General features: G+C 34.0%; 1 protein-coding gene across 4 annotated transcripts in view; it reads left to right on the top strand.

Moving 5' to 3' along the window:
- Positions 1-15,834, top strand: part of ATP8A (ATPase phospholipid transporting 8A1) — a 118,046-nt gene that overhangs the window by 5,341 nt on the left and 96,871 nt on the right. Inside the window, exon 1 of one of the 4 annotated variants that reach the window (XM_074169931.1) lies at positions 14,490-14,508. The exons of the other annotated variants lie outside the window; for them this stretch is intronic. The gene's annotated coding sequence lies outside the window, so the exon portion shown is untranslated. Of the gene's footprint in view, positions 1-14,489; positions 14,509-15,834 lie in introns of those variants that run through there. 4 annotated transcript variants of the gene reach the window in all.

Genomic DNA, 15,834 nt, shown 5'->3' with positions numbered 1-15,834 from the left:
CGACTATCGTCAAACTTAAACCAGTCCGGTTCGTCTTTGACCAAGGCGTAATAATGACCAGATTCAACGCCAGATTCTAAATTATATTGAACAATAAAATGTGAATTGAAAATACAGTAAAAAAATAAAATAATCACAATGAAAATGACCACGGTGTAAAAAATAACTGAATAATAATAATAATGAAAATAAAATAAGCAAAAAATTGTTAGTATGCACAATAGTCTTCGGGTGATGACTGTCATCACTTGGTGATTAAAACACGTGTCGAGGTATTGAAAATAACGGTTTGGTGTTGGGATAGAACTCCAGTAATATTCAGTACTACACCAGAGGTTCTAAATAGTGCATCACAAATATATAGTAGAATCATATTAGACAATGGAAAACCGAACTAATAAAAAAAGAAAACTTTAACTGTTCTGCCTTCGTTTTTCACTTGTAGAAGAAAAGGGTGCTGCTATATAAAAGTATATATGTGTTTTATCGCGTTGGGCATTGATGACACTAGTGTAATGATTCGTTGCCTCAAGTGTAAAAAGATCCCCCTGTACGAGTATATATTTATGTTTTTTGACACAAGTAAGTACTGTTATTCAGTTGGATCAATAGTTCTAAATTCGAAACAACCTTGATGTTGCCGATCATTAATGTATGAGATTCACGGTAAAAACAAAAAACCGTGAACGTTCAAACGAAGGCCAGGTGATTCCTGAAAATAATGGAAAATAAAGTTATTAGTCCAGTCAAATAGTATTTCCATCGAGATTTTTCATCGGAATTCTTTCAGTTTTCACATTTTAAAAACATAGCACGTATTGACCACGTCTGAAGAAGCTATTGTGTAATGAAACACATGTTGTGTTTTTGCAAACTGAGGAGTGATAATCTCTCGAAGTGTTATGTCAAAACAAAAAGTCACGCTTGCAAAAAATTCATTGCGTCAAAGGTTGTAATAATCTTTTTTTTTCAAATCTAGAAGACCTCTGACAGAGAATTGTTTGGGAATGCCGATTGCTGACTTCGGACATCTTGAATAATACACGGAACGCTTTCGAGAGTAGACTGTATTATTGTATGGAACTAGGTGGAGGTCATTTTGAACAATTTATCCGTTGATTTTGTTTCCACTGATATTATTTGTTGTTGATTTTCTCATTAAAATTAACGGCAACGAATTTCCTGTTTTTTATTAAATAAAACGTTCAACATTTAATTTCTCAATAACGAATGAACCAATTTCGAAAAAAATTACAGACGTAATAGAAGGACAAAAGACCTTTCAAATGATGTATCACTCGACCCCCCATGCCATTGAAAAATGGGGGGGGGGTAGTTGCTGACCGCAGGGGGTGAATTCAGGTATGATTTCCATATCAGAATTAGTCCCCCTAGAAATTAAAATTGACGTATTTTTTGAAATTTCCGATTACTTGTCCGTTTCTGACTTACAGGAGGGGGGGGTCAAGTTTTCGTTGGAACGCCCTGTAAAGTTTTTGAGATACACAACCGAGAAAAGTTCTCCACTAGTAGTTCAGTCAAAAACGTTTTCCGTCCACTCATTTCTCACTACTCTACAAATAAATGTGAATTAATAGATCGGTTGATTATAAGCAAATTTTATTCTATTATGTCAGTACTTTTTTACTTGTTCGTGAATGAAAATGTCAATATTTCAACAAATGAACAGTATTTCCTTGAAAAAATTCATTCCTATAAAAATGAAGAATGGTGAGTTTCTGGTGTTTGTAGAGTAATAGCTTGTTGAAGTTTGGTTTCCAAGAGTCAAACGCCAAATTTGAAAGTTTTGCCGTGTACTAACCAAAAAACAATGCATTTTTGGGGAGAAACTCATAGAACCTTTTTTAAATTGCTTGAAAATAACCTTTATTTTTTTCATAAATGTCCCTAGATTCAAAATTAAGCCAATTGTGACGAAAATAATGTTGGTTCTCATTTTTTTTAGCGAAAAGAAAACGTGTAAATCATCCACTGAACCAGCACAATTAAAAATAATCATTTTCACTTCACATTTTATACAAAAAAACAATTGGGACACTTTGTGATGAAATATGCCGATACCTAATGAAAATCCATGACATATAGTTGAAGTAAACGATATTGTGCACACTTAAAGTTGACGGCACTCTCAAACAATACATGTTAACTAGTTCACGTGTACTGTAAAATTGGCAGTTCGTATTGGATACTTTTTACTAACCGAGTTTTATGATTGGCTGAAGAGTCATGAAATGGAATTTGAGGTCATGTCACGCTGACGAATAAAAATCGGGGAATGCGGCGATGGTTATCGCCGTAGTGTTCAGTTCAGGAACTGATCGCGATTTGAGTGTTGAAATTTGATATTGGTGCAGCTATACCAAATTACTTGAAATTTTTGTTACCTGTTTAAAATGTGGCGTCCTTGGACAAGTACTAATAGTAATAACGAGTGTGATAACAACACAGACTTTTTCCAGTGTAGTGATTCCAACAGCGATGCGAAAAAGAGATGCCACTGATAAAGATTTGGATGCAGTTGAATATTGAAACACATGGATTACGTTTCAATGTATATAAGAATCAACATCTCAAGTTTGGTTTCGAGGGAAACAAACTATTACAAGCAACATCAGATTTGACTGAAATTCCTTTCTCAACTGTACGAGGACAGATGAAATAAAAATGTTTTTAATGGGTAACAATTTGTATTTTGAAGATAACTATACCAAAAATCAACTACTTGAAGTTTTACAGACAAAAACATTCGAAAAAGTGTATGCCGTTGAGAGTATTGCTGAAAAGTATGGACACACCATACTGAGACTTATTAGACTGAGACGCCATATTTTTGTGTTTTCAATCCTATCGAGTTGATTTGGGGAAAATTGAAACAAGGCATCAGGCGAGAAAATAATTTTCCAAAATTTGATAAGAAGGTAATAGAGCTAATTAAAGAAGAAGTATCTAATATTACCGAAGAGGACTGGCAGAAAAGGAATAAAAAAGTAGTTTCAGTTGAAAAAGATTATATGGAGATTGGACACTTTCATATTAATGGTGGAAATAAATTCATTATTAATTTAAATGACAACATTGATAGTGAAACAGAATATAGAAGAGGAATTATCAGAAGCTCTTGAAGAAAGTTAGTGAAGTGTTTTTCGAAGCGATCGATAACATATATATATATATATATATATATATATATATATATATATATATATATATATATATATATATATATATATATATACTACAAATACACTTCTGTGACATTAGGAAGTGAATTTTTTTATTTTCGACAATAACTACTTTTATAATAAGATGAAGTTATAGGCATATAAATTTTCATTTTTTCCACGGTCAAAAAAGAACCACGTAGTATCTTAGTAGTAAAAGAGCTACTTTTCAATGATAAAGTTGAAAAATACCATTTTCTATTGAAATTTTCGAGATGAATGAAGTGAAAAATCCATTAAAAAAAGAATTGTGTGTAAATAGAAACTAGGAGTAAGCATCATTTTGATTCAATTTAATCGTATTCAAAAAATCACATTATATTCACTTTAAAAACAATACATTGCCCAGTGTGTAAAAAAAGAATAAAGTGTTATAACATTTCAAGGTAAATGTAAATGAAGCTCGCGTGTTGATGTGATAACAAACCCGACCCGTTCCGTTATAAAATTAGCACGAAATGAAACAGAAATGAAATTTGTCGAAGGATGTGACTCTGTAGCCAATCCCATTTCCTTATCAAATGGCATAGGTGCGGTGTCACGTCGCTAATAGATTGAAGTAGAAGTCATTGTTCCATCTAAAATGATTCAGTGATTGGGTAATAAAAAAAAGACTTTCAAGTAATTTTGCATTGCAATCAATCATCCGAAATATACTTCATTTATGAATGGACGGGCCCGTTACTTGATGACAATAACATTCTTGAGAAGATTTTCTTATTGACCAATTCTACGAATTGAAAATACAGAAGACACATACATACATAAAGGAACATAAACACAAATTTGAAATTTGTATGGCGCACTGCACATTCAGTAATTATGATCAAATCACAGTTCAACCATACTCACAAAAAAAACACCCGCAAGACCACTCACTATACAAACTAATCGACTTCTTTAAGAAGCTGAGTTTATTTGGTCAAGTGAGAATAGGAGTGAGCCACAATAAACCCTTGCGGGTTGCGGTGGACGGTCGAATAGACCCACTCACTTTGGACCTAACCTTACATAATCTAAAGTTATGAAAGGTTATTATTAAATATCTATCTATCTACGATATTCTGGCCGATATGACGGCCGTTTCCTTTATAATGCGGTAACATCGCTATATTCTGAACCATAACAGATACGAAGACGATTAAACGGGAAAAAAGTAACTGTCATCGGGAAAGTTACACAATGGTCGAAGAACATTTACGGAAACTCTCGCACTTCTCGAGTTATACAGGGAAAACAAAAAATGCTGTTTTTCGTTTTGTTATTTCGAAGAATATTAAAAAATGGAAAAGGGAAAAATGTTATTGTATTTGAAGTGTACTATGACGATGTATTAATAAATATTCGATAAAACGTTTCGTGTCAACATGGGCACCATCAACTTTTTTTAAATACGGACCTGTATTTTTTAATACAGATGTTTATAAAGCAATAAATTCACAATCCTAGGGTACGTCACATTTGATATTTTTATAGCGTTTCATTTGGAATAACCACCATTATCAACGATTTTAAATTACGGTCCTGGCGTTACTTCTTTCGTAAATTGTTTCGTTTTCTTCAAAATATAATTCAGACAACTCAATAAATTCGACAGGTAGATACCCTAACACAATGAAAATTCGTACTTTTTCGTTTTTTAAATTTTTGTATTACAGTAATCCTTTTTTCAAGGCTCATTTCTCCCTAATCAATTATAATTCATAATATTCTTATAATTCTAAATCCTGGAAGTAACAAAAATATCTGTTTTTTGTCAAATTTAAATTTTTGTATAATTTGGTATGATCAAATAGCATCTAAATTCTTTTACCCTCTTAAACGCGTAGACTTTGCTTGGTTTCCATGGCAGGAAAAATGAGTTCGTTTTTGATATCTGTTGAGAACTGTCAGATGTTTATGAACATATCAAAGATGTATTCAAATGATGAAAGGACCGATATCCTCTTTAGTTATGCAAAATCAAATAGAAATCCTCTTTTGGCAAGGAATATGTATGTTCTATACCCGAATTGTATTCCGAAAATCCAAATGTTTAGATGATTAGAAAGAAATTTGGGGGACTATGATGCATTTGACTGAAAAAAACAAGAAAATGTGGTTACTGAAAGTGTGAGAAATCAAATAAATGTTATGGGTAAGCAAATATTACCACATAAAAATTTACACAGTAAAACATCTTTTTTTTTTAATTTACGATTGGCCAGTTACAAAAGTTATTCTAATAAAGATTGTTCTTTACGACAAATTGCCCACGTAATGGGTATTTCTGTAAAATCCACCAGAACTATTTTGAAAAAGAATAAATATAAATGCTGCAGGATATGCAAAGTTCATCACCTCAATGAAAGGGAGTACGATTTTCGAAATGGTTAAGACGTAGAAATAGGGAAGTTGGAAATATTTGTAAAAAAATAATATGGGCGGACGAATCAAAATTCACCAACAATGGTTGGTTCAACAGAAATATCCATTATAGGTGGAATAATACAAATGAACATTTACATAGGGAAACCAATTTCCAAGAAAGGTTCGGAATAAATGGTTGGTTGGGAATTGTGGGAACAAACATACTTGGCTCTTTCTTTTGCGATGATCATTTGAATAGTGAAATGTATCTTCATTTTCTATTAAATGAATTCGATGGCTACTTAGATGAATTGCCACTGAATATCCGCCATGAAATACAATATTTTCAACAGGACGGCGCTCCTCCCCATAATGCAGCAATAGTAAGGGAACATTTAGATGCAATATTCCCAAGAAAATGGATTGGAAATAATGGACCAATTAACTGCCCAGCTCGATCCCCAGATCTCACTGGGGATACATAAAGGATAAAGTTTTTTCAACACCAAGTACAGATATCAATCATCTCGAATAAAAAATAAGAGATGCATGTATTAGTATTACACCTATTATGCTAGAAAATTGCCACAGAAATTGTCTGGACCTACAACTTATGTTCATTCAACATTGTTTTTCTGTTTGATTGTTGTCACTGATGATGTTGGTTATTTCAAATGAAACGCTATAAAAATATTAAATGTGATATACACTTGGATTGTGAATTTATCGCTTTATCAATATCTGTGATAAAAAAGACAGGTCCGTATAAAAAAGAAGTTGATGGTGGCCATGTTGACACGAAACGTTTTATCGCATATTAATTATTACAGCGTCATAGTACACTTCGAATACAATAACATTTTTCATTTTTTGATATTCTCTGAAATAACAATTCCCCGTATAACTCGAGAGTCCCCGTTAATTTTCTTCGACCATTGTATTAAAAAAAGTCTGTTTTTCCGTTAACCAGCTGTCGCACCCCTACGAACGACAACCCTCAGAAGTCGAAACTTGTGCGAGCTAAGGATTAACGAGGTCTTACCTTTTAACGTGTGATTCCTAACACGTTCCCGATTGTTCCCAGTTTTTTCCCATTTAATTGTCTTCGTATCTATTATGGTTTAGAATATAGCAATATCACCACATGAGAGAATTCGTGAACACAATACTCCAAAAGGGGGGCAAACCGCGGACACGTGTAAACACTGGACAACACTTGTTTGCCGAAAGCAGGTCACAACACATACGCACGGAGTCAACAACAGGAATCACAAATGTGCGGTTGGCTCGCAATTCAATCGAAGCTATATCTAATAAGAGGTGAAACTAGAACCTCCCGCGTAAAATAAATCCAATAAAAAAGCGCTTTTTCCAATCAGCAGAAATGCAATACTCTTCTCGACGCGCGTTTCAATTCTTCATCTCCTGAAGATGCCAACTTGGTTGGTGAAACACGCGTTGAGAAGAGTATTGCATTTCTGGTGACTTGATGGAAGTGTTTGTTACGAAATTTTCATCTAGAAAACCGCCCTTGAATATCTCTGTAGAACTAACTTTGGGTTGAATCAAATTCCTCGTCGAAAAACTATAAACTTGTTTCTTTATCGTGAAGTTAGACGATGTTTTGTTCAAATTATTCAATGTATTCAATTATTCTCAAGTAGCGTGGGCAAGTGTATTCCATGAATAGACGGTCCTTGATCGATTAGATTCTATTTCAAATTGAAATAGGTGTGGACTACTTGTTATTACGAGTACTTCGAGAAATTCAAAAAGTATTTCGATTCGAAACTTTTTCCCGTTGATAAATGCATCAATAGTTTTTTTTAAGATTTCTTTTTTTGAACGTTCACAACTGAAAAACCGAAGCATAACAAAATTGTTGTACAAATACTTTGAAAATGTAGATTTTCCATCAACGAATAATAATTTTATCAAAATCGTTTTTCTTACTAATGGTTAAAACAAAACTTGAAAATAATGTTTTTTTTTCATTTCATTGAGCATTCTATATTTTATTTTGATTGATTTCCTATTCAAAAGCACTTCCAAAAATATCAGGTTGTGTAACTATACAGGGTGTCCCTGGACTTCCTCTTTTTCTCTCGGGAATGTATAGATGGGGTCAAAATATCACCAGTACTTTATATAACTTTTTTTCCTAAAATCCTTCGTTACCAAGTAACGGGCCCTCGAAGTTACAAAATGAAAAATGTTTTTCTTTGATAACTTTTCAAGTGAATATTCAAAATCATCCAAATTTTGGTAATTGACTAAACAAATGAATTCCTTCGATGAGCTTTCATGCAGGAGTCAGTTGTTTTGCTACAAAGTCAGGAACGGACTACCCCCGATGGTCCACACCCCAAAACTTTGAAATGACAGATATTTTTCAATATTTTTCAACAAATTAAGGTTACTTGGACAATTTTATGAATAAAAGTACTCGTGTGGAAAGTCGATCGGAGCAACGAGTCTTGATAAAAATGTAGTTTCACTCGACGACATCAAACCCGCTCGTCCACCATTATTTGAAATGAATAATTATCAAAGCAGAAATAATAATGATAACGTTAATTCAACAACATTTATCCTGAGATGTCTACCATTATTCGAAAATATTAGTTTTTAAGGAAAATGGAAATGATAGGTAAAATGTTCATAACGAATTTTTATAATGCAAACACGTTTAACTAACGAAACTCAAGAGCCTCAAGAGCAAACAGAAATGAAAAATCCGCTACAGAAACTGCTCGATATGACCACCTTCTCTCTCTATACATTTTCTTAGTCTGCGAAGACACCCTCTCTGTACTTGAAATAGCATTCCAGGGTCGTTTCGTATGGCTTCACAATGTAATGTTATTCTATTCAACAATGCATCTCTTGTGTGAATAGGTGTAGCGTAAACAAGGCTTTTTAGATGCCCCCACAGAAAGAAATCCAATGGATTTAAATCCGGAGACCGCGATGGCCATGAATATGGCCCACCTCTACCAATCCATCTATTGTGGAAAATATGGTTCAGATGGTCACGCACAATCAAACTAAAATGAGGAGGAGCGCCATCATGCATAAACCACATATCTCTTCGGGTTTGCAATGGAACATGTTCCAAAAGTCCATTCAAATCGTTCTGAATGAACTCCAAATAACGTTCTCCATTCAATCGGTCCTGTAGAACGAATGGTCCTATAGGATGGTTTCCTATGATACCAGCCCAAACATTCACGTTGAATTTCCGTTGGTGTTTGGTTTGCAATATCCCATGGGAATTTTCTTCGGCCCATATATGGAGATTATGAGAGTTGATAACTCCATCTCTACTGAAACCTGCTTCATCAGTGAATAAAACTCGATTAATAAAAGTCATATCCTCTCTTTGCCTATCCATGAACCAATTGGCATATTCCAGTCGTGCTGGAAAATCTTGAGGTGTCATGGCATGTACCTTCTGGATGTGAAATGGGTGGAGCAGTTGTTCCCTAATTATTCTATGAATAGTGGACTTGGATGTATGGAACTGTTCTGATAGATTTCTGATGCTCATTGAAGGATCATCAGCGACGGCTTCCAAAATATTTTCCTCCAATACAACGGTACGTACAGTCCTAGCAGCGCCCTCACCACCTCGTTTTGGCAAAACTGTACCTACAATAATATCGAAATAAAACAACGTGCTCAAATTAATTATCAATTATTACATTCCTGTCTCCCTCAAGCTGCGATCGACACGCTCGAATGTTTCTCTTGACGGTACCGTTCGATTGGGAAAATGCTCGGAATACAGACGACGAGCTTCTGCAGCATTACAAAATGCTCGTCCATAAAATACATGCATATCTGCATATTCATTGAATGTAAACTGTTCGGCCATATCAAAAAAATTCAAAATATCCTATAGAATATTGACAATACAATGATAGTCATATGACAACGCACCACTCAACAAAACAAAATCGCATTCCAGTTTCTCATTTTTTATCAAAACTTTCTAAAAGGTTTTTTTGTCAACATCTGTGAAAGAAATGGAACATAATTATTCCCTGGATATTTTTCACCTGATCATGTGCAGCCGTTTTTGTAGTTCATTCGTTTGCTTTTAATTATTATAGTAAATATTTTTTCCGATGTGCGTTGTTTCAGCTAAATTTAGATTCGTGTTAAAGAATTTCTCCCATAAAATTATAATTATCAGTGAAACTCCTCAACAGTTTAGCTGCGAAGAAGAATTTGAAACATTCGAATGTTGAGTTTCATGAGATTCAGATAACTGATCAACACGAAACGTGATTATTCCACACGTATTATGTACATACAAAATATGGAATGAATTCGATATTTCATAGTAGAGTTGCTTGTTAGTTTAAAAACATCACGAATCTACAGAACTTGATATTTCTTTTGAAAAAATATCTGCTATCACAATTGTGACTTAAACTTCCATATAGGTACTGTACTTTTTGTTTACGACTTCATTTTAGCATACTTTGTATTATTCCTGTTATAAATGTTGTTGAATTAACGTTATCATTATTATTTCTGCTTTGATAATTATTCATTTCAAATAATGGTGGACGAGCGGGTTTGATGTCGTCGAGTAGAACCACATTTTTATCAAGACTCGTTGCTCCGATCGACTTTCCATAAAATTGTCCAAGTAACCTTATTTTGTTGAAAAATATTGAAAAATATCTGTCATTTCAAAGTTTTGGGGTGTGGACTATCGGGGGTAGTCCGTTCCTGACTTTGTAGCAAAACAACTGACTCCTGCATGAAAGCTCATCGACGGAATTCATTTGTTTAGTCAATTACCAATTGGATGATTTTGAATATTCACTTGAAAAGTTATCAAAGAAAAACATTTTTCATTTTGTAACTTCGAGGGCCCGTAACTTGGTTACGAAGACTTTTAGGAAAAAAAGTTATATGAAGTACTGGTGATATTTTGACCCCATCTATACATTCCCGAGAGGAAAAGAGGAAGTCCAGGGACACCCTGTACAGCGGTTCGATAGTTATTTCATAAATGATAAATGGCACACAAAAACAAATTTTAAATACAATTTTTAGGTACTATTCAAATCATGTCGTTTGCGTAGATCAGTATTTTAGGCTTAACTTTTGAACATTTCGGTATATTTCCATATTATCCAATACGTACGTACGTACGTAAAGCAGTGTATAACATTGCATTAAAAAACTGAAACACCAGAGAATTGATCTCTAAAACTTGTATGTGAAGTATGTTTTGATGACTATATTTCTGTACCTCAAATTTCTGATGGAAGCCCAATGTGACACATACTGCATTAACGTTTTGAACAATACTTCATAGTGATATGTGCTTACAACACGTGTTTCACTATATAATATCTCAGACTTGTTAAATAATTTAGGCTTAGAGATATTAATTTTTTCCGATGGCTTGTGTTCTAAAATTCGAAAAAATGAATAGTTGAACAAAATTGTTTGTTTTGATAGGTCCACGTGGACCAATCTCAACAACCTAATACAAGTGCGGATCAATCAGGAGTGAGCATTCTCATGGACACTCCACCACCATCCCTACTATCACCTTCCTAAAGTTATAAATACGAGTGAACACGGAGCTCTCCATTCAGTCGTGGCAGATAATTCGAGATACTGAAGATATATGCCGCAGAGGAAACGTTTGGAACTACATGTTCCATTCGACCACTACCTACCAACTCTGGCCGAAAAAACCTAAAATCGTAGTAGAATTCGATTGCAGAAGGCAAAAATTCGCATTTTTTATGGGGAATCAGAAAGTAGCCTTCTTCCACTCTACCTAAAGCAAAATACAAACAAAAATTGAAATAGAAAATAATCGATAGTGATTGGAAAAATATTAATGTTATATGACCATTACTATTATACAGTGCATTTCTTGATTGTCCCCTCTTTTTATTTTTTGAACGGGTCAACTAAAAAAAATGACATTTGGTATAATGAAAATAATGCATGAATACTTCATTTTGAAGTGAAATTTGACAAATGAAACTTTCAAGATGGCAACTGGGCGCCATCTGTTAAACAAAATTAGGTGGAAAGGGGGGTAACACTCATTTTGAAGCTCCTGACGAATACTTCACAACCCTAGAATATGAAGTCAATATCTTCACCTACTACAAAATGACGGAACATTTAATAATTTCCTGAAGACAAACACATTAATATCGATATTTCTAGAAATATTTCTTTTTATCTGCCATATGGCAATTCCAAGAACCCGATGAGGTTTGTTAACTTATTTTTCGTTTATAAAAAATTGGAGTGACACCAACCTCCACTTTTCCGGGAGACACATACACAGTATTCAGAAAAAATTAACGTTTGGGCAGGAATATTGTGAAACCATATTGTAGGACCTCTATTTATTAATCAATATTCAACAGGGGAACTGTATTCGAATATGCTGGAAACTACTGTTGACCCTCTCATCATTGAAATCGTCGAAGCGAATTCTGATGAATTCGATATGGATATTGTATTCCAACAAGATGTAGCAACACCACATTACTCCAGACAAGTAATAAACTATTTGGAAACTACTTTTCCCGGTCATTGGATGGGCCGTCAAGGTCCTACAGAATGGCCAGCCCGCTCGCCCGATTTGACACCTTTGGACTTTTTTATGGGGCTATTTGAAGCGAAAGGTGTACGAAACTGAACCTGCTTCAATATTGGATATACGGCGCGGCGGAGAATAAAAAATATTTTTAGAGATATTAACGTTACTGTGTTCGAAAGTGTTCGGTGTGAAATATCGGATGGGCTGTTCATATGTCAAGAAGTTCAAGGCAACCATTTCAAGCATCTTCTAAAGTGACCTCGAGCTTATTACCTCATTTTATGTAGTTAAATGTCAATGTATTCAGGCAATTATGTTCCGTCATTTTGTAGTAGTTGAAGATATTGACATTATATTCTAGAATATTACTGGAGTTTTTTCCCAACACCAAATCGTTATCGTTTATCGAAGATAAAACTGTTTTATCTTCCTCTTGAAGATGATCACTTGGTGATCGAAACACGTGTCGAGGTGTAAAAATAACAATTTGGTGTTGGGAAAAAACTCTAGTAAAATTTATTACTACACCAAAGGTTCCAAACAGTACATCATAAATTATATTCTAGGGTTGTGAAGCCAGGAGCTACAGAAAGATATGTCACAAGACACCCCTTTCCATTTAATTTTATTTCCAGATGGCGCCCAGTCGCCATCTTGGAAGCTTCATCTGTCAATTTCAGTTCAAAATAAAGTATTCATGCGTTAATTTCATTGTCCCAAATTTCAATTTTTTGAGTTGACCCGTTCAAAAAATAAAAGGGGGGGACATTAAAAAAATGCACTGTATGATACTATCCATATAGAATTTTCACAATAAATTGTATTCAAGACGCGTTTCGCCACACAGTGGATTCATCAGTTATTGTTCGATAGCAATGAGATAACATCAAAATATGCATTAAAAGGCTTCAGTTTCTTTTTTGAAACCGATGTCACTGTGTGTTTTCAAGTTGTCAGGAATCTCATTATAAATTCTTGGTAAGTTGTGTGAGAAAGATGATTTGAATTATGTTGGAGCATGCTGGGAAATGGTGATCGCGTATTTAGAACTCAGTATCCTTCAATGGTGTCCAAATCGTGTTTTGCTGAATAAGAGAATTCGAATTGTTCAAGATTGTTCAATGTTTGTCCTGATGTAAGTCCGGTAATTACAGAAAAAGTTTACTGTTTTTGGGATAATTTCTTACTAAAAAACTTTTCATTTATTAATATCTCCATCATTTCTCACAAGCCTTGATTTAACTTGACTTGTTAGATAATTATGGGGTAAATTAGTGTGGGTGTTGGTATTAGTTTGGGACAAATTTTGAAACTTAATTTTTAACCAGTTAATCTTGACCGATTGAGCTGCCATTTTACACACACTTTTGGTTCTTGTGATAATGCATTATCAAATAAATACCGTCATGATAAATCCAATATGGTGGCAACACAAAATGGCGATTTATGATTTCCATATCTTACGATTTAGATATTAATTGAAAAAAAGTTTAATCAACGGAATACGATAAGCAAAGTGACGTTATTCTAAATATAATAAGACATACGGAACCCTGCTCATTGATAAACTTTCTAGAGCTTGTCGTGCAAATTACTAACAAAATAAATATTTTTCAAACATTGGTAAGCCCAGTGAAATTAATCAGTATCTACTTCTACAAAATTTTAGCAAAACTATAATTCAAATACAAGGACAATATTGAATTTTAATCAATAACTATATTTCCAGTAAGTAGGTAGGCATAATTCATTTTAGAAGTTATCCTCTATTTTAAGGAAAATTTATTTCATCATTTTTTTCATAAACTTTTGAAAAATAGTTATTTTCATTTACTTGCAATACAACAAAACATGACCATAATCACCGTGACAGGTCAGTAACTTCCACAAAAGTTTTGATACATTGAAACAAATTACGAACAATATCGCTGATATTTAATTTGTCGTATTGTTGATATTGAACGAAATCAAGATTTATTCATTAGATGTTGGAAAGCAACGCAACGAAGTAATTTATTTTCGCTTTGCTTATCGATCATCACCTTTTGTTGTTTGCGGAAAATGTCATAAAAGATACGGATCGTTAAAATCACGCCTAAAAGGTTGGGGATATATTGGTTACATCCTTGTTCCGTTGGTTTTTCGTCTGCCCGATACAAACCTACAATAAAAGAGAACTAGTCGCATGTTGACCGTCGATGAAAATTCAGTCGGGTTCAAAAAACTCGCGGTTTCGAACGGTTATTCTCTGTTGCTCTTGTGATAGTGTCGGCGTGTTACTTCAACGCCGAACAACACTCTTTCAGAATACCGATTATATAGGTATATATGTTCGGATTTCTCAAACCATAAATATATTTTAATAATGTATACCGCAGTCGTAGAAGAAACGTCGGGCATAAAAACCAATTTCTCCGTCCGTAAAAGTTTGCACTTTTTGAAAAACTGAAGTTTCCCATAATTGTCACATCTGAAGTGAAGATTTTCATTTTCATCTTGTTATTGAGTGTGATTGAAACGAGTACAACAATAAATTTTGAAAGGGCACTTCAATACCTTCACTAAGCTTTTCACAAAGTGCATTTGAATTGTATAGTCACCTGAAACTTAACAATTTTTCCTCATAGATTTAGAAGTTTCTGTCTTATTTTATACACATGACAAAACTATCCTTTTTCCATATTCTTCAACTTGTGTAGAGTTCAGATTTCAATAGTTTATAAATTTTGCCATAGTATTCGATTGTAAAACGTTTTTCCATATTAGTAACACAAATAAAACATCAAACATGATATGTGATATGGATATTGTCTACTTATGACGAAGGGGTCTACTTATGTATGCAAGGGGTTTCCTCAAAACTAAACATATAACTATACTGTTTAGCAGAAATGCGTGAACTTGATTTTATTGTCGATAATCAGCTTTCATTTGTTTCACAAAGATTTGTCGTAATTGAAGACTTGCGTTTATGTACTTGATTTTGTCACCGAAAACTCTCAAGATCAGTCTGTACTATCACTGAAAACATATCAATGATATGTAGCCTCAGTTGTGCAGTACGCCTTTACAATCTTTGTATGAATGTAGACAATATTGAACAGGTTAGAAATGGATTTCTTAGATATGCTACTTTCAAAACAAAACGTACACCTACCAAGACAATGTCCTCTTTGGAAGTTTGTAGGAGAAAAAGTAATTTAACAATTATGTTCAAAAAGGTAATTCCCGTGAGGTGTATTTGCGGTTCCATATCACAGAACAACTTACGGATATCTTAGCCCATTTTTTTTTAAGACAAAACACAAGCACTACAGGAAAATCCTTAAGGCGCTTCCAGAGAGGTGCCTATGCGAAAGGATCGATTCACATTGGATTTCAATGGCTGGAGATTAAGTCCGTTTGAAAAAACGTTCTCAGGAAGTTTATTCCACATAAACGCAGTTCTCCAGATGAAAGAGTTCTTAAACAGTTAATTTCGAGATGTACTGAGTTGAAACTCAAATCGATGAGTAGCCACACAGTCCTTTGCGTATTTCTGATATGTATCGCTCTTGGTGAAATCAAATGTGCCAAATCACTTGAACACTTCCCGTGAAAGTATCTATATAAGAGAGACAAATTTCCAACCTTTCTTCGATGTTCCAG

Source organism: Leptinotarsa decemlineata, unplaced genomic scaffold (genome assembly GCF_025532065.1).
Source record: "Leptinotarsa decemlineata unplaced genomic scaffold, Ldec_3_MD MMD2_P_RNA_scaffold_6, whole genome shotgun sequence".
Taxonomy (NCBI): domain Eukaryota; kingdom Metazoa; phylum Arthropoda; class Insecta; order Coleoptera; family Chrysomelidae; genus Leptinotarsa; species Leptinotarsa decemlineata.
Note: the sequence above shows the minus strand (reverse complement) of the source record. Positions and strands in the feature narration are given on the sequence as shown.